At 40.4% G+C, this 18,753-nt stretch overlaps 1 protein-coding gene across 2 annotated transcripts in view; it reads right to left on the bottom strand.

Annotated features, from left to right (window-relative positions):
- KBTBD12 (kelch repeat and BTB domain containing 12) overlaps positions 1–10,630 on the bottom strand; it is an 80,522-nt gene extending 69,892 nt beyond the window's left edge. For both annotated transcript variants that reach the window (XM_088134252.1, XM_088134253.1), the window contains exon 1: positions 10,494–10,630. The gene's annotated coding sequence lies outside the window, so the exon portion shown is untranslated. The remainder of the gene's footprint in view (positions 1–10,493) is intronic.
- Between the last annotated feature and the right edge of the window lie 8,123 nt (positions 10,631–18,753).

Raw genomic sequence — 18,753 nt, forward strand, 5'->3', positions numbered from 1 at the left:
TCCTTGCCTAATGAATTGTATAATAAAATTAACAATATATTATGAAACTGTGTCAGCTGCATTTAACTTGCAGCTCTTTCCAATTCTACAATTTCTCTAATTGCTAAGTCTTGAATAGCTTACTAAATCTGTAGTATGTTGCTGTAAATAATGCGAATAGCATTAAGCCCTTAATGCACAGGAAAAAAGGACAAACTTCAAGCTTCCTTTTCATTGCATCTATTGGTTGCCTTTTTTTGTCTTGACAATGTTAATTTTGTTTCCCTTCAGTAACTCTGGCTTAAATTTAGTAATTATTAGGGTAGTTAACACAGCATGCTTTCACATTATTTAACAAAACTCTAGCAACTGTGCTTGAAGAGCATCCTGTATATCTGTTGTGTCTAAATGTTTTAGGAAGTACTCAAAACACTGTGGAGAAATACAAAAATAACTATTTATAAAAGTGCAATCCTATATGAACCTATTTAACAGACTTAATCCCTTTGTACTCAATATGCTAATTCCTGAGCAGGCATATACAAGTCTAAGCAAAACCTAAGTCAGGCCAGGTAACTGCAGGAGACATAACAGAGTGAAAAATAGACACGAGATAAATAATGCATATGGACAGTGAGTTGAGAAAACAATTCATATCTAGCTGTGTAAAGAGTGTCATTCACCTTGCTCTGAAGTCAGCAAAAGAAATGTTTTTTTATTAATATTCAACTTTAAATGTTTGCTTAATAGAAGAGTTGTCTGAACATTCTTATGTGCTAAATGAACAACTGAGGGCATTGCAGAGCCCTACTTCATAGTCCTCCTGCTACTTCGTATGCTAGCCATGACTCCACTGGAGTGATTAGCACATTCAGTGAAGATGCCATATGCCTGTGTTAATGTTGGTGCAGAATTCTTCTTCACATGGAGGAGCACTACTCATATGGGTCTTTGAGTGCAAATAGGACGGGGTGGATAGATTTTTAGTTCAAATCTGCACTCAAGTATGATGCTTACTGAATTATCTTGGACCAATCATTATAATTTCTCACCCCAATTGTGGAAATACATTTGGACAGGAAGAACCATGTGTGTTTGCATTACTCTGAACACTTTGAAAAAAATGACAATAAAAATAATACATATCTATTGCTTTCTGTTACTAGAGAAGGATTATCTCATCTTGTTAGCACCTTTTCTGAATACTTGTTGCTGTTTGTGAATTAATTGATTTCTCTACAAAAAATATATTGTGCCTTGATGCTGCAAAATTACCATTACAGCCAAAATGATAGGAGTAGGTATCTGTTCCTGGATAGAGACTCACAACCAAGATTGAGAGCAGTATACTTTAGTGACTAAGATGCTGGATCATGAGTGGAGAAACTCAAGTTCAAATCCACCATTAAAGTTCAGTTGGTGACCTTGAGTCATGTATTATTTCCCAAACCACCTCACAATGTTGGTTTTGTGACGATAAAATTGGAGAAGGGGGTACAGTATACAATGCCTTGAGCTTTGAGGAAAGCAGAATATATAACTAACAATTACATAAAATGTAGCTTCTGACCAGCAGTCATCCATAAATGATAAACCAAAGGGGGGGCGGGCTGAAATGTTTGGCCCATTCTTCTAATTCTTTGAGCTTGGGAGGAGAATTAAGCGTTGGAAGAGATTTTCACCACCCAGAGGGTTTACACTCCCATTACCATCCTTAACCTTGGATTTTAGAGATGATTTCTGGATGCTTCATAGGCTGAATTCAAGTTGCAATGAGCTACATATGGCCAATCAGCCATGTTCTTCCAATCCATGTATTAGAAGAATAGGATTCAGTGCACCATTCAGTCAGGATCTTCCCTATCTGAGGAACCATAATTTGATTAGGGTAAACAAATACATTTTTTCTGTGTTACGTATATTCTTGACTATATCGGCAAAGTGCCTTTCATGCAGCATCCACTCATGTGGAAGGTTCAAATGAACCGTATGTTGATGTGTGTATGTATATGTGCTTTAAGAAAGCACCTGAAGAATCTGTGAGACTGTGAATTAGCCTTGTCCTTACCACCAGCAAGGTTGGCAATTAGTTACTCAGTAATTCAGTACATGTGAAAAAGTCCATGAAACAAGTAACAATGAATGTTGATAGAATTCCTCCATATAAGAACTCCCCTAATGAGATTGTTTTAATTTTTCTTAAGACTATGCATTAGAAACCAGTCTGGACTTCTCTAGAAAGAAGGGTGGTGTATAAGCACACAACACACATCTCCGTCCACAGACAAGTACGTTTCTGGCAGTAGGGTCTGAGTGTAGGTGATACACCACTCCTTCTCAATATAAAGGATACCCTTTATACTGTGCATGGGGGGCTCCTCTCCAGTCAGAGGGACTCTAAAGCTCAGTTTCCAGGATCAGTCACAGATAAACAGCCCTCTCTGTGGACAGTTTATATATAGGTATCTCTTGTACCCACAGAAACAGAACAATTGGAGAAAGCTTGAATGGACTGTTGTATGTATGTATGTATGTACGTATGATATTCAAGCAGCTCATTTCCATGTGAGAAATTCACAGATTCTAGTACTTCCCCATGTTATTTACACATTTATACAGGCTGTTCACACTCCCACACATTCCTGTTCAACATCAGATTTCTAGAGGAACCCACAGCACCACGAAGTTTTTTTGCAAGATAACAGTCTCTGCCTTTGGTTCCTACCCATTCCCAGCACTAATTCCTGCCATATGCACAGCTTCCTTGTTTCTTCCTCTTGTCTATTGGGAGGAAAAAGATGGGTTATCTTCAGTCATCATCTGTATTTTCTGGGGGCATTATACCTCTTTTTTAAGCGCATCAGCAGAATTTTATTTTGAACTTTTGTCAGGTCTCAAGAGGCTTTGCCTCAGGGCACATTGATAGCTGTAGTTTGTTAATTTATGGAATTACCAGGGATCCTATGATGTCATTATGAACCACCCACATATTCCACAACAGCTGGATGCATATGGGTCTGTGGGGAATCCTGTGCAATCACATATATGTCGGCTTTAGATCATCCCACTCTACATTTATTGACATTGTGGTGAAACAGAAACAACAGAGCAAAGAAGTGTCTATGTTTAAATGAAAACATGAAGAGGAAATTGGAGTAAAAGCAATACTTTTCCCCTTAAGCATAAAAAGTTCATCCACAAAACCACCTCTTTTTTTTTTTTTTAGATCATATCACTCTTGTTGTGGCTCTGGAAAAGTACTATTGTTATGGAACGGACTATTACATAATTATAAAAGAGACTGTTCTCTATTTTTTGCCTCACCCTAGAAAGAGGAAACATCCCTCTACATTTCTAATCCTACATAATACTACAGGTAGTCCTCGAGTTACGACGGCAGTTGGGACCTGAATTTCTGTCTCTAGGTAATGCGGTTGTAAAGCATGACATCACATGACTGCATCGCTTAGCTACAGCAATCCCTGCAGTCCCTGTTGCCATCATTAAGTGAGGATTGTGGGTTGTTAAATGAGTACCTCCTCACAACTTCCTGCTGGCTTCCATTAACCAAAGTTAGTGGGGAAGCCGGCAGGAAGTTGCACATCCCAGGCAGCTTGCAAGCAGGCTGGCAGGCAGGTAAGTGGCTGCTGCCGGGTGCAAGAGGGTGTGATGGGGTGCATGGGTGCCGGGGAGGCATGAGCACAGTGGGACTTGGGATGGCTACTGCCGAGTGAGGGAGGGTGTATAAGTGGATGGGGAGGCACAGTGCGAATGCAGCAGGGCTCAGGGTGGGTGCATGAGGGTGCATGGGTGGCCAGGGAGGTGCAGTGCAAGTGCAGTGAGGCTGGGGAGGGTGTGCGAGGGTGCACAAGTGGTGGGGGAGGCACAGCACAAGTGCAGCAAGGCTTGGGGACGGTGCACAAGGGTGTGTGGGTGGCCCGCGAGGCAGAGGGGCTGGGGGAGGGTGCATGGGTGGGGGAGACTTACCCAAGCAACTTGGGACCTTCCCTGCCAACTTCCGCCTTGACTTTGCTTGTGGGAAGCTGTCAGGGAAGGTCGCAAATTGCGACCATGTGACCGCAGAACTTTGAAGACCAGTCATAACCACTACTCGTTCAGCACTGTCATAACTTTGAATGGTCGCTGAACAAGTGGTCATTAACCAAGTTCTACCTATATGTAATCGAAATATGGAGATGAGAAACTGGAACACTACTGAAAAATATTTATGGTATATTTTATTTAAAATTAACAGGCAGGTAGTTACAGTAAGTGTTATTGCAAAACTGTCATAAAGTTTTGCAGCGGCCAAACTACATCATATTTACCATATTCCCATCTTGAATTTGTATTTATTCTGGGTTTAAGGAAAGCAGCATTATGGACATAATGGTAAGTTGCATGCTTTGCATATTATACCAGGCACCTTCAGTTAAAGGTTTCCAGATGTCAGGGCAGAGATACACTGCTGAGATCTCTAGTCATTTTTTAGAAATCTCTAGAATGACTGTAGAAGAACTAAAGAGCCTCTTGATGAGGGTGAAAGAGGAGAGTGCAAAAGCTGGCTTGAAACTCAACATTAAAAAAACTAAGATCATGGCATCTGGACCCATCAATTCCTGGCAAATAGAAGGGGCAGAAATGGAAGCAGTAACAGACTTCATTTATTTGGGCTCCAAGATCACCGCAGACGGAGACTGCAGCCATGAAATTAAAAGACGCTTGCTCCTTGGGAGGAAAGCTATGGCAAGCCTAGATAGCATATTAAAAAGCAGAGACGTCACCTTGCCAACAAAGATCTGCATAGTCAAAGCTATGGTTTTTCCAGTAGTAATGTATGGCTGTGGGAGCTGGACCATAAAAAAGGCCGAGCGCCGAAGAATTGATGCCTTTGAACTGTGGTGCTGGAGAAGACTCTTGAGAGTCCTCTGGACTGCTAGGAGGTCAAACCAGTCAATCTTAAAGGAAATCAACCCTGATTGCTCATTGGAAGGATCGATAATGAAGCTCAAGCTCAGATATTTTGGTCACCTAATGCGAAGAGAGATCTCTTTGGAGAAGACCCTGATGCTGGGAAAGATTGAAGGCAAAAGGAGAAGAGGACGGCAGAGGATGAGATGGTTAGATAGCATCACTGAAGCAATGAGCATGAAACTGAGCAAACTCAGGGAGGCAGTGAAGGACAGGAAGGCCTGGCGCAATATGGTTCATGGGGTCACGAAGAGTCGGACACGACTTAACGACTAAACAACAACAACAACAGAATGACTGTACGTATTTTTGAGCCAGGATGAAACCATCAATTGGACAAGGAACCAAGCATAATGGAATGCAGCTTTCATATATTTGCCACAGAGACTCCCTCCCACATAAATATCATTACCCCCTAATACAAGCTCACCTTTGGTTCTTTGTAGTTAGTTATGGCAGTATGATAAGTATGGTAAGAGAGGGGCTGGGGAGAGAAATAGTTGACTTTTTCTCACAAACTGAATATCTGGAAGCTATAAATCCTAGGGATCATTGTTCTTAATTATGATGACACTTTGGTTGTCTTATCATAGTAAAAGTAATAGTATTTTATCTTATCAGCTATCCCTCTCAATCTACATTAAAATTAGTAGTTCTTCAATGAGCAAATTACAATGGAAAGCATAAATCTTTCTGTCTTGCCAACTACATGTTCTAATTTAAACCATATCTCAATACTATCCTTCTTCAAAACAAAGGCTTGGGCCAGGAGCATACCGTTTGAAATGCATCTTGTTCTGCTTTAACACTGCCTCCGTTGTAGCTAAAGTCTGGACTATAGGTAGATCAGTGACCCAAACCTAGGCAATTTTATGTAAATACCCATAACCATTTTATCTCATGCATAGCCATGCCCAAACATTTCCCTTGCTGACCACCTGACTCCCTACCCCACCTCAATACATTTTTGATTAAAAAATACATTTTTGACTAAAAAATAATAGCAAGCTTTGTACGTTGCATAGGAAAGTACTAGCCACTACCATCGTAAGTATTTGAGCAATATTTTTAAGTTCCACAAACTGAAACATTTCTGAGGATAACTTGCTTTCTGGTAAATGATGTTTTTGACTGTCCAGTTTTGTCAATCCAACCATTTTCTGAGTAGAAAAGTCTCCCAGTGCAGCCATTTTGTGAATGAGACTTTTGTATAATTTTACCATTCCAAATGTTTGCTTGCTTATCTTTGATTTAGCCAATTTTTATATTATGATAATCAGATGCAGCACAGTTTGTGATCTGTAGATCTTACGTTTCCACTAAAGTGCATCCTTATATGCTTGGGTTCTGCATCTGATTTAGTACAATGAACAGTTATGGGGTTGCCTTTGTCACCAGCTGTTGCCAATATCTTTACAGAAAACTTTGAGCAGGAGACTGTAGAATCTAGCTTTCTACAGCCAAAATGCTGGCTTAGATATGTTGATAATACTTTCAATTTATTGCAGTTTCTCATTCAGTTTATGAGAAAATTCATTCTGAAAGTTGAGAACAACAATAGTTTGCTATTCTGTAATGTTCCACTGAAGCGAGATCATGATTTCAGAAAATGGCAATAATTGCAACATGCACATCCACATGTGCTCTGAATCACCTTTTCCCTTTGAAATTTGGGTTGCTGCACAGGCCAGTTACAAAGCTTTGTGTTGTGAGATGCTAGGAATTTAAAATATGTAAAAAAAATGCTGAACAGAAATATTATCCTAAGAGCATGGGCTTTACTGCTCAGGATTTTTACTGATTTGCAATTTTTTTGTGTGTGTATACCAGTAAAGTGAATGAACATGGGTAGTAGCAAATGAACAATTATCCCATCTTGTACTATTACAGCCAAATCATGTATTTGGAATCTCAAAATTACAATAGGAATATGTACTTCTACTTAAGGTTTTAGCTCAACATTCCCCCAACTGGTCCATTCCATAATAAATTCCCATCTAGCATAGTTGACTAACCAGCTTGATTGATAACTGTCCTTGTTTACTCTTTTTTTGGAAATAAGCTTCATTGAACTCAGTGGACTATGTCCACGTGCAAAAGGCAAGAATTTTAAATTTTCATTCTTTGTGCCAAATAAAACAAAAACTGGCTTCAGATTCCATAAAAATGTGCTCAATAAAGAATTGATAAATTTCTATTCCTTTTTTTTTTTAAATCCAGAGATGGTATGCATGGAATAATCATCCAGATTGTCCTGCAGCCTCACTCATTCAAAATACTCTTTGCTGATTGAATATATTATCTTGAAACTTTTGGTATATTTTTAGCATATTACTTTCTGCATTTACTTGAGAGTAAGCCCCAATCACATTTCCAACATCAAAGCATTAAGCATGATTCAAATGTGAAGGAATTCCTAAGTTTTTAGATAGCACAGCTGATTAATTGTTGTAGCCACTGAAGACTTGAGGATCTGGTTTGCATTCAAATCAAAGATCTGACACAGTGAAGTAAATTTATTGACAGGGATCACATTCCAGGGATAGATATAGATTTTTATTGCTTTCATCTCATGCAAAAATTTCTGTTATGACTGTGATAAAAAAAATAATGGTTAACTATTCAGTTGAATTAATGAAAATTCAGTCTTTCTTTTTCATGACTTATAAAGACCTTGGTCACAATTCTGGCAGTCTAATCATATGTCAAAATATTTGGAAGGGAAAAAGACCAAGCCAAGTGAAAATCTCAGTGAAACCAAGTGCCAACAGAGAGGGCATCCAAAAGCAGGGCATTTCACTGCCTAGATGCTGCGGCTCAAATCTGTAATGGCAACAAGTCCAGCGTGGGGCCTCAGAATGCAGCAAATGAGGAGCTGGAAAAGGCAATGGCAAACCATGCTGAGAAAGTGCATGGATATAGTCACCAGGAGTCGAGCTGGACATGGAGGTCCTTTACTTAAACAAATTGGGCTTACAATGTGCATAGGTCTGCCTGAATGGTTTGTCAATCATAAAAGCTTGTATACAGCCCTTCTTTAGCTTGATTCTGATTATATTAGCAAGTATTGGCATATTAAAGATAATCTTACCAATACTTTGAAATAGATTTTTTCAGAATGTTGCTGGTTCAGAATTTTTCTTTTCATTAAATAGTACACAATTTTAATGTTTTCATTCCAGTACGCACGATGAGGAAAAGCTTCATAACAAATATAACTGCTCTTGAGTCACATACCCAATTTCAGATAATGCAATGATTCCCACTCCTGAGGGAATTGATATGTTACCGTAAATGGAAAAGAAACTGGTAAATGTTGACATTTTCTGATAAGCCTTCATGGGAAATATCAGAAAATGCAAATGGAGTATCTTCAGTAAATAACCAAGTGTGATTTTCATTTCCACTCTTTACAGAACAAAGTTGTAGCATGACTTTGGTATAAATGTCAATTTAGCATGACATAAAAGATGTATGGCATTTCCAGAGTTTCCTTTAGCAAAGGAACTTACCAGCCCTATGTGTTAAAGAATCTTTAAACTCAAGAATCTTGAGTTAACAATGATGCTACATATGTTTTGGCAATGGCATCTGTGAAGCTGCGTTTCAGAAGTTGCTGGCTAATTTTTCCAGTACTACTATGAAAAACCTCATTATGTTAAATGTTGTTCTTTTATCATTGATCACTGACAGTATTTGACATTTTTATTATTATCAAAATCTGTATACCACCCAACTTCCATGACTGGGTGGTTCACAAATAAACCACATCAAAAGGAATAAAGCAATATAATAATAGATAGGAACAAGGAATAAAAGACAGAAAACCAGATAGGAGCAAAAAAAACCCACATCACCTAAAAGGAACTTCACTCTCACCAAAGGCCTGGGCAAAGATCCAGGTCTTCAAGGCCCTTTGAACATCAGCAGGGTGAGGGCCAGCCAGATCTTGGGGAGAAACCTCATTTCAGAGGGCAGGCACTGTGACAGAGAAAGTGTGCTTCCAGAGACCTAACAAATGGTGTTTTTTAATTGAAGCAACCTGAAGTGCATCAACTAGATCAAATGAGCCAGGCAAGATACTATGGGAGACAGGCAGTCCCTCAAGTAATCAGACTCTATGCAAAGTAGGGCTTTATAGGTAGCAACCAACATCTTGAATTGCACTCGGAAGCAAACTGGCAACCAATGCAGCTCGCGAAGCAGAGGCATTACATGAGCATATCAAGGCATGCCCATCACAGCCCACACTGCTGCATTCTGGACTAGTTGAAGCTTCTGGGTGGTCCTACAGGGCAGCGCCATTGCAGTTGTCAAGATGACTAGGGCATGAGTGACTGTCTGAAGGCCCTCCCAATCTAGGAAGGGGCACAACTGGCATACCAGATGAAGTTATGCAAAGGCTTTACTGATCACAGCTACCACCTATTCATCAAGCAGGAGCTGTGAGTCCAGGAGGACTCCCAGATTTCACACCACACTTAAATGGGGAAGTACTACCCATCCACAGTTAGAGACAAAACATCCACAGTTCTGGGTGGCCCAAACACCCACAACCACTTGTTCTTGGTAGGACTGAGTTGGAGACAGTTCCTCCCCGTCCAAACCCACACAGCCTCCAGGCACTGGGACAAAACCTTAAAAACCTCACTCAACTGGTCCAGGGTTGAAAGATACAATTGAGTATCATCAGGGTACTATGATACAAAACCCCAAACTGGCAGATGTCCTTACCCAGTGGTTTCATACAGATGTTGAATAGGAGGGGAGAGAGTACAATCCTGTATCACACCACAAAGGAGGGATCTAAGGGAATAATCTCTCCCCCCACAACCAACACCAGCTGAAACCAGCCTCAGAGAAAAAGAACCCCTGTAAAATGGTGCCCATTTTGTATGTTACTTTAATCATTTTATCAGCATGAAACAATCTTCATACAATTTAGAATCCTTCTATCAGCAATTTAGCAATTAATGCTATATCACAGTCAGATAGGTTGCCTTGCAATCTTACATTGCACAGTAATGGATCAAATTAAAATCGTAACTTCATGGTCATGACTGATATTTTTTTTCTCAGAGCATGACTTGTGAAAGTAATTCTGGAAAATGGGTTGCTAATGTCTATTCCCAATCCTTTCAACTGCTTCTTTGTTTGAAACCTTTTTTGGATGGGAGGCAAGTTTGCCTTATTTTAATATTTCCTCCACCTCATAGAGGCACAGATTATGCTCTGTTATAGGCAATTGGCAACATTTAAGGGGCAATGTTAATGTGCATTTATGTACAATGAAATAGTTTTGTGCTAAGAATCCCATAGACAGCTAGATGTAAAGGGACACTGCAAGCCAACAACACTCTTATTCCTGAAAATGGTGCAAACTCTTACTTCTGTATATTCCTAAGGCCTATCTATAGCCTCCACTGCAGACTTATATAACAATATCACACAGTCATCCAAACTCAGCGTTCAGCCACATAGCCATCCATGAATCCTGAGCTGCCCCCTCATCATTTGTTAATTTTTTTAAAAGGCATATTTACCTGTCTCTTTGTCTCTGTTGTTTTTGTGGCTTTTGAATCTTAAGGAAACTTAGAAGGAAGAAAGCAGTGCAAATGCAGATAAAATCAGACACAAAGCAGTACTTTCTATGTTAGAGTCTCATGTGGATCTAGTGAAAGCCAGGAGTTATAAATAGGTCTGGCTCAATATTATTGGACTTGGCTCTGTGTGAGACTTGTAATAGTGTCATGTGACAGTGGCACATTGGTGCTCAGTGAGACCTTCACTGATGGCTGGCATTTCTGTTTTTTCTGCCTGAGTTGACATGTATTTATAAAAATAGCTTTGGGAAAATAATCTAAAGAGATTCGATCAGAACTGCAACAAGGAATTTGACTGGGATAACTGATGCAAATTAGGGATGGTGCTCTGCAGTTGCCAAAGTCAGGATGGCACAGTACAAAAGATGGCAGCCTCGTTTTTCTTAACAGAAGAGGAATAGCCAGCTGGTAATGCTTGCTGGACAAACTCACTCCACCGGCTAAAATGCCATCTGCTGCATTAACATGAAAGTATCAAGAGCCCTGTCTTCTTGTGAATCTGATTCCCCCTATCCCTGCTCCACATCCACATCCAATATTTTTGCTCTGATTTTATTTAGAGTTAATGCTTTGACTCAGATAACTGTGTATTTATTTTTATTTGATTACAATCTTCTAAATCTAGAAAGGGTGAGAAGAGTGGCAACTGAGTCACAGTCTAAAATAAATATTGTCCCATTGGTATTATGTTCAGGCACATTAATTCTGCACTGTTCACTTAAATCAACTCAGCTCCCTTCCCTCTTCACATAGATAGGAAAAATCCCACTACAGGCATGCATTAAGTCTTGCTGGGAAACTGGAAACAGCTTATTTAATAAATTTGTTAGTTACTAACAAGAGAAGACGTGCACAGTATTTTACAAAAGACAGCCTTCCATTTGAAGGACCACCTGTGGACAGTCCTCTGTTTGAAACTGTCTAATTAAAGAAGAACAAGCCTAAGGACAGAAATTGGAGGCACTGAGTTTGCCATGAACAGTTAACATCCAGAGAACAGAGAGAACAGTTGTGCAGGTCAACTTATGGTAGTCTTCCCCACGATTAGGAGATTATTGTATTTCTAATTGCAGTAATTATAGTAATTATTTCTAAATTTGTACAACTCTGTATAAATTAGCATATGCAAATATTACATGTAAATTTGCAGTCTTTTGTGCCCTCCTGTTTAGTGATATGTGAGCCTCTGCATTGCTATCAAGATGCCTGAGTCAGGTAATGATAATTCTTCATGTTTATAAATTGATTTACTTATTGCTGATGTAACATTATAGTGACTGCATGGCTACTTTATGTAAACATACATATATTAAACATAAAAACCACTGATCTGCAATATATTGAGCTTTTATCTCAGAGCTGTAACTATACTGAACTCTACTGTATAGTGCAGTATTAATGCAGCATCAGGGGTTGTGCAATGGTGAATGGAATGTGGAGGTTGTGTTTTATGTGTTTTATGGTTTTTATATTTTTAAAGGTGCACTGGGGTGGCATTTAATTTCGTTGTACGAGAAGTACAATGACAATAAAGATTACTACTACTACTGCTACTACTACTATTCATATCTAATAGTAAAGATGGTTAGAATGACTGAAGCTTTAAAATCAGTCCTAAGTAGAAACAAAAATGATGACAGTGGGGAAAACATTCTCCAGAGCAATGGAATTCATTGTGGATTACTCCCTTGGGTCTCTGAAATACAAGTCAAGAGTACATATTAGAGGTGTGCAATGCTTCAGACGTTTGAAAAGGTGTTTTAGAGCGTGAGGTAGCAACTCTTTAAAACAATCACACTTTTTCCTGGAATTGCATGGGTGCATTAAAGGATTACAGATAAGTGTCATGATCACATCTCTGTGTGCTCTGAAGCACCTTTTTGGAATCAAATCCAAAGAACCCAAGTACTTACAATGAAATAAGGAGCCAAATCAACAGACTGATATTAGTTTATATTAACCTTCTCCAATCTGGCACCCATCATTCATAATAATATTTTAGAACACGGAAACTGAATTCTGTTATTTTTTCTCCTCAGGGTATATCCTTTTGCCTTGATTTGCTATTTTGCAGATTCTTGTGAGCTCTTCAACTGGTTTTTTTTTCATCGCACCTACAAATTTAGAGCTTTGCTGAAAGCTGTAAAATGAGATAACAAAAAAGCCTTATTTGGTTTTGCATATTGCAAGCCTAGATACCCATAATATCTAGGTTACATTGTATTTATTAATAGAAATATATCCATTATTTATTCATTTAATAGAAAATCAAAAGAACTGTGGATGGAACTGGTATTCCAAGATACTCATAGTTTTGAGTAGGAGCCGTGAGTCCAGGTCAACCCAGCCCCAGTCATTTCCACAAGACCAGCACAGCCAGAGTCTAACTCTGAACAGATACAAGCAATTTTATACAACAGAAACTTTGCATAAACCTCCCAGCAGCCCCACAAAGTTCCCCAAGAAGAAGAGACCAAGTCACCCAAAACAGGGTCTCTGGAAAGCTATCTGCAGACGCAATAAAGGCAGAGAAATAAGTATATTTTGCTATCCTTATTGCCACAAGGTAGTCCTTAATATAGGCTTGTACCTAAGCTTAGTTGAACTCGCTCTTTGTCTTCCTCCAGCAAATGTTCTAGCCATCTCTTTCATTGCTTCATCTCCCTGAGCTGTTCCAAAAACAAGGGGCCCTCCAGGATCCAAGGACACAGAGAGGCATGATATAGGCATGATCCAAACTAAGTCTGCCATCACCTGCTCATTCCAAGCAGCAACTAAAGCCTCAGTTGAACCATGCATCAGAACTTCAGGATCTTGGGGCAAACCAATCAAAGGTCCCTCCTCCCTGCAGAGGGAGGTAGCCACAGAAAATTCCAAAGCTAATGGAATGATCCATCCCTGAAAACTGATATCAATCAACTCCAGATTAAGTCACTACTGCTCCAGACAAAAAACAGATCTAACATGTGACATACACCCCCTCCCCATGAGTCGGTTCTTCACTAATCTGGACCAGGTCCATGGTTACCATGGTAGCCATGAACTTTTGAGCTGCCTCCAACTCCAGGCCTAGCAAAGGCAGTTTGAACTCTCCCAGAACCATAAGCCTGGGGAACTCCACACCCCAGCTAGCCACAGGGTCAAGCAGCTCAGGCAGGGAAGCCATTGTACGGCAAGGTGGCTGGTACACAGGCAGCAGCCTCATCTGATCCTTACGGCCCAGCTTCACAAACAAATCTCCCCTCCTCACACAAACAGGTCTTCGTGATACATGCCAGGACGGTGCTCTCATCCACAATTACATCATGGATGAGGGAAGCCTTATTACAGGCCGATCTGGCATTCAAGAGCAACAGGCGAAATCCAGGGCCAAGCTCCAATGACCATGCCTTGGGAGTGAGTGCAGGGGGCTGGAATATGGCACCAGGGCCACCTTTCCTGAGAGTGGTCCACCCTGTCTCCCCCCATATCTCCCTAAGCCTTCACCACCACGATGTTACTGCCTGCCTTTTCTCCCCCAACACTCATCATTCCCAAGCCTTACCTTCCACTCCCAGGTCTGTAGTCCCATCACATCCCACCTTACAGCTAGGCAAAAACAAATTGGCTCTAGCACCTGCATGCTTCTGCCCAACACTCAGCACGTAGCATTTAGTCTACCAAGCTAACTGTCGCCTCCCATCAGATCACTCAAGCCCCACTCCCAACCTTCACCCATGCTCATATCTTATTGTGGAAACTGGTTGGCTTTGTTCTTCCCATTTAGCTTGACTTGGAACTTGCACACAAGCAGTTTGTGATCTGTTCCATAGTCAGCACCTGACTATGTCTTTGCTGTTATAATTGAGCTTTTCCATCTCCATGTTATATGGATTATATAGTCAATTTGGTTTCTGTACCCTGTACTCCATCTGATGATGTCCATGTATATAGACATCATTTTGGTTGTTCAAAAACTGTGTTAGTACTGAAGAATCATTGGATTGGCAGAAACTGTTAAGCTGTTGTCCTGCTTTATTTCTGTTTCCTAGGCCATACAGTCCAACTACATTTTCTTCCTTATTATTTCCAGTGTTGGCATTCCAACCTCCAACCACAAGAAATATATCTTACTTGCATGTTCTGTCAATTTGATCATTTCTGATCTTTGAGCCAGTGTTCCAAGTGGGATCAAGGAATGTTATATGTGTGTTCCTTAAGCTGACCAATATCCAGAAAGGATAGAGATAGATACTTATTTTTGTGCTACAGCCATAATGATGGTATCAGTATAACATAGACTGATTATTTTACAGTAAAGTTAATATAACAATTCTGTTACCAAAAATTGTATTTTATTTTTGTATCTGTTCTGTTCTTTATCTATGATTAGTTATTACAATACATAGTAACTATCAATATCATTCACAGGTTCTAAAATCTGCATTCCTACGCACTCCTTGGAGTGAGCTATATTAAACTTAGTGAGACCTGCTTCTGTATTAACATGCACAAGATCAGATTGCAAATGATACACATAGTGGTGCATACAAAATAAGAGTAGCATATATTTCAGAATACTTAATATTTCTCCTACTAGCATTCATAAGGAAAGCAGTATTATCAGATTTTCTACTAGTGCACATTATTCAAAAAACTAACCTGCCTGATTACACTATGCATTTTAGTCATCTGCACAGAACTTTGTTAGGAAATAAATGTCAAATGTGTTGATGAATGTCTGCCCCTTCTAGAATGATGAAAGATTTGATGCAATAGATGCTTTTGGCACCATATGTGATGATGATGATGGTGATGATGATGATGATGGCAACATGTGTTCCATCCTTCCTCAGTCTAATTCAAAGTGGAACTCATAATTCTCCTCTCCTGTTTTATCTTCACAACAGCCCCTTCAAGCAGATTAAGTTGAAAGAGAGAGGCAGAGTGAGTGAGCAGGGACCAGGATCATCCCATAGGTTTTATGGCCAAATATGGGTTCTAACCTGGGTCTGATGAAAATTGTGAAAAGCTAGCACTGGTTTTTGTAATTGTAACCAAGTGTTTTCATTACAACCTATAGAAATATTATACCAGTTCATTATAGAAATGGGCAACCTTGCTGAGGGCCCTTCCAAAAGATACTTCTAAAGTAGAATTAAAATTTACAGTGTCCCAAATATATCATGTGACATTTACAGCACCCAAAATATGTCATGTGACATTTCTCCCCCCTATCTTTTCCTATTGTTTCCTCTTCCTTTTTTCTTATGCCAAAATGTGTTAAAAAGAAAAAACAGTATAGTTCCATAGTGGTTTTCAGTCTGTAGTGCTCAAAGTCCTTTAGCACATTAGTTCCTATAGCTGAGGGACTTTTCACACAAATCGTTCTTTCCTCATTGGAACTAAGGCAGGGCATGATCCATGCTGCTGTCATTCTCAAGATGTAAAATAATTCAAAACTTTTGTTCCCCAGTACTGTTTTCCCTTTACCTCAGAAACATACGCTTTTCCTTTCAATAATTTATTTATTTATTCGTTTTATTTAAAACATTTGTATAGCTGCCCATCTTAAAACCAAACTCTGGGCGGCTTACAACCCAACCATAAAAACAATATGTACAGCTAAAAACAAAAATGAGAAAATGAGAAAAATCTGGTGGTGCAGCCACACATTCTTGATGCAACTCCTTGCGTTCTCATCCTGCTCTGACCTCACCCTATCCAAACACCTGGGGAGAAAGCCAGGTCCTGAGTGCTCTCTGGAAGGTTAAAAGGGTGGGGCCTGTCAGACATCCGGGGAGAGTATTCCATAGGGCAAGGGCTGCAACTGAAAAGGTATGCTTTCGAGGACCCACAAGGTGGCTATGTTTAAGGGAAGGGACCTGGAACATGCCTACCCTATCCACTATGGTGGGACAGGCAGATACCCTCAGGGAGAGGCGGTGCCTCAGATAACCTGGTCCCATGCCATGTAAAGCTTTAAACCAGCACCTTGAATTGCACCTGGAAAGAAACTAGGAGCCAGTAGAGCTCACATAGCAGAGGTATAACGCAGGTAAACCTAGAAGCATCCAACACTGTGTGTGCTGCTGCATTCTGGACCAGTTGTAACTTCCAAGTGGTCTTCAAGGGCAGCCCCATGCAGAGGGTGTTGCAGTTATCCAAACAGGAAGTGACCAGGCCTTCCAGTCCAAGGAAGGGCACAACTGGCACACAAGAGAATTGGTGCAAAGGCCCACCCAGCCATGGCTGCCACCTGCTCATCAAGCAGTAGCCATAAGTCTAGGAGGACCCCCAAATTGTGCATCAGCTATGCCTGGGAGAGTGCCACCCCATCCAGAGGTAGATGGCATATCACTGGACCCTGGGGGGCCAAAACCCCAAACCTCACTCCATCTTGCCAGAGTTGAGTTGAAGTCAGTTCCTCCACATCCAGACCCTCACAGCCTCCAGTCTTATACTGTGTGCTTAGTGCCATATAATTAAAAAAAGTATCTATCAGTGACTGGAAAAAATTGAAGAAACATGATTACATTATTATGAGCTAAAAAAATGCATAGAAAAATTGGAATGCAAACATGATGGATGATACCTTTTCCAATTGGAAAAGCAGCAAGAAAGAGACAAGTTATACAATAATCTTTTTCAGTGTTGTGTCCACTTTGGCTGTGGCAACAAAGACTCTTTTTTCTCTCTTTGTTATATTAGTTATATTGGAGTTGTAAAGTAGGTTATGTGGTCATCACTGGTAATGAAATGAGACAATGCATAAGTAGGCATTGTGGGGAAACAAGGCTATAAATATTTGAGTGAGTATATAATAGCTAGGATAATACATTTGCTAGTGGGCAATGAATAATGTGCTATACTTGGAGTAGAGGTTGGAAGTTGTAATTCAGCAGAATCTAAAAAGAACAAGACTAGCTGACTAGACCAGGGCCTCTCTGATCCACTGTTCTGTTCCCACAGTGACAACCAGATTGCTATGGGAAGCCCTCTAGCAGCATATTGATGCAATCACACCCTTGCACTTTGTTGTCTATCAAGTAGTTTTCAGAGGCATACTTCTAGGCCTACATTTCAAAATTTATCATCCTTGCTGGTGATGTGATGACAAAGCTGCTGCCATTTTAGAGTTCCCAACCTCAATGTTGAGAGATCACAAAGCCTGCCCTATTAACAAGCCCTATTTGATATGTATATTATTGGTTGTTTTCTATGTAGCAACATCTAGTTACCCATCTTTTCTGTAATGTATAACACAGTTAATGGTTACCTTTTCAGCTTTAATCATTTTGAAGACTGTTGTAATTCCAGGGCAGACTTACCTTAGACAGATGAAAATTAGATACTTTCCCTACAACTATGATATATAGCTGGCTATTGGGAGGTGGGGTGGCAGGAGAAGTGACATTGTCCAAATCATGACACCATGATGCAATAGATACAAATTAGATAATCAGCATCATTTACATGAAGTTGTTATGACACATGGCATCATTGTAGCTTCTAATGGGCACCTATGAATATATACAGGTAGTTCTCACTTAACGGCCATTCATTCAGCAACTGTTTGAAGTTACAACGGCACTGAATGGAGGGACTTATGACCTGTACCTGAAGTTACGGCATTCTAGGTCCTTGGCAATCGGTTCGCCTTTACAACCGGTTGCCAAGTGCCCCGTGATCATGTGATCACCATTTGCAATTTCCCTGCCGCCTGCTGGAAAAGTCAATGGGGAAGCAGGCAGGGAAGGTCGCAAGCCGCTGCCACCTGCCGAGAGAGCTCCCTCTTATCTCTGAGGGCAGGCTGAAAAAGTTCCGTGCCAAACTCCAAGCAGGATTTTGGCACGGGGCATTTTCAGGCAGCCCCCAAAGCTCTGTGCACTAAATGTCCTGTGCCGAAATCCTGCTTAGATTTTTGGCATGAAGCTTTTTCAGGCAGTCCCCAAACTTCTGTGTGCTAAATGCACTGGCACGGGGTGTTTACTGCATGCAGCTTTGGGGGCTGCCTGAAAATTCATGCAGGATTTTCAGCCACAGAGGATTTTCAGCCTCAGAGTGGAGAGGCTGAAATCCAGGCAGGATTTTCAGCCATGGAGGATTTTCAATGCCAGCACTACACTACACTAGCACTGAAAATCCAAGCAGTTCTGAGGCCCTCATACACTCACCTGCACCATGCCCCCGGGCACCCCGCCCAACCCTCCCATGGACC

The sequence above is a fragment of the Python bivittatus genome, unplaced genomic scaffold, assembly GCF_059951505.1.
Source record: "Python bivittatus isolate LINGU-HERP-01145 unplaced genomic scaffold, Pbiv_v1 ctg000080_np1212, whole genome shotgun sequence".
In the NCBI taxonomy this organism is placed as follows: Eukaryota; Metazoa; Chordata; class Lepidosauria; order Squamata; family Pythonidae; genus Python; species Python bivittatus.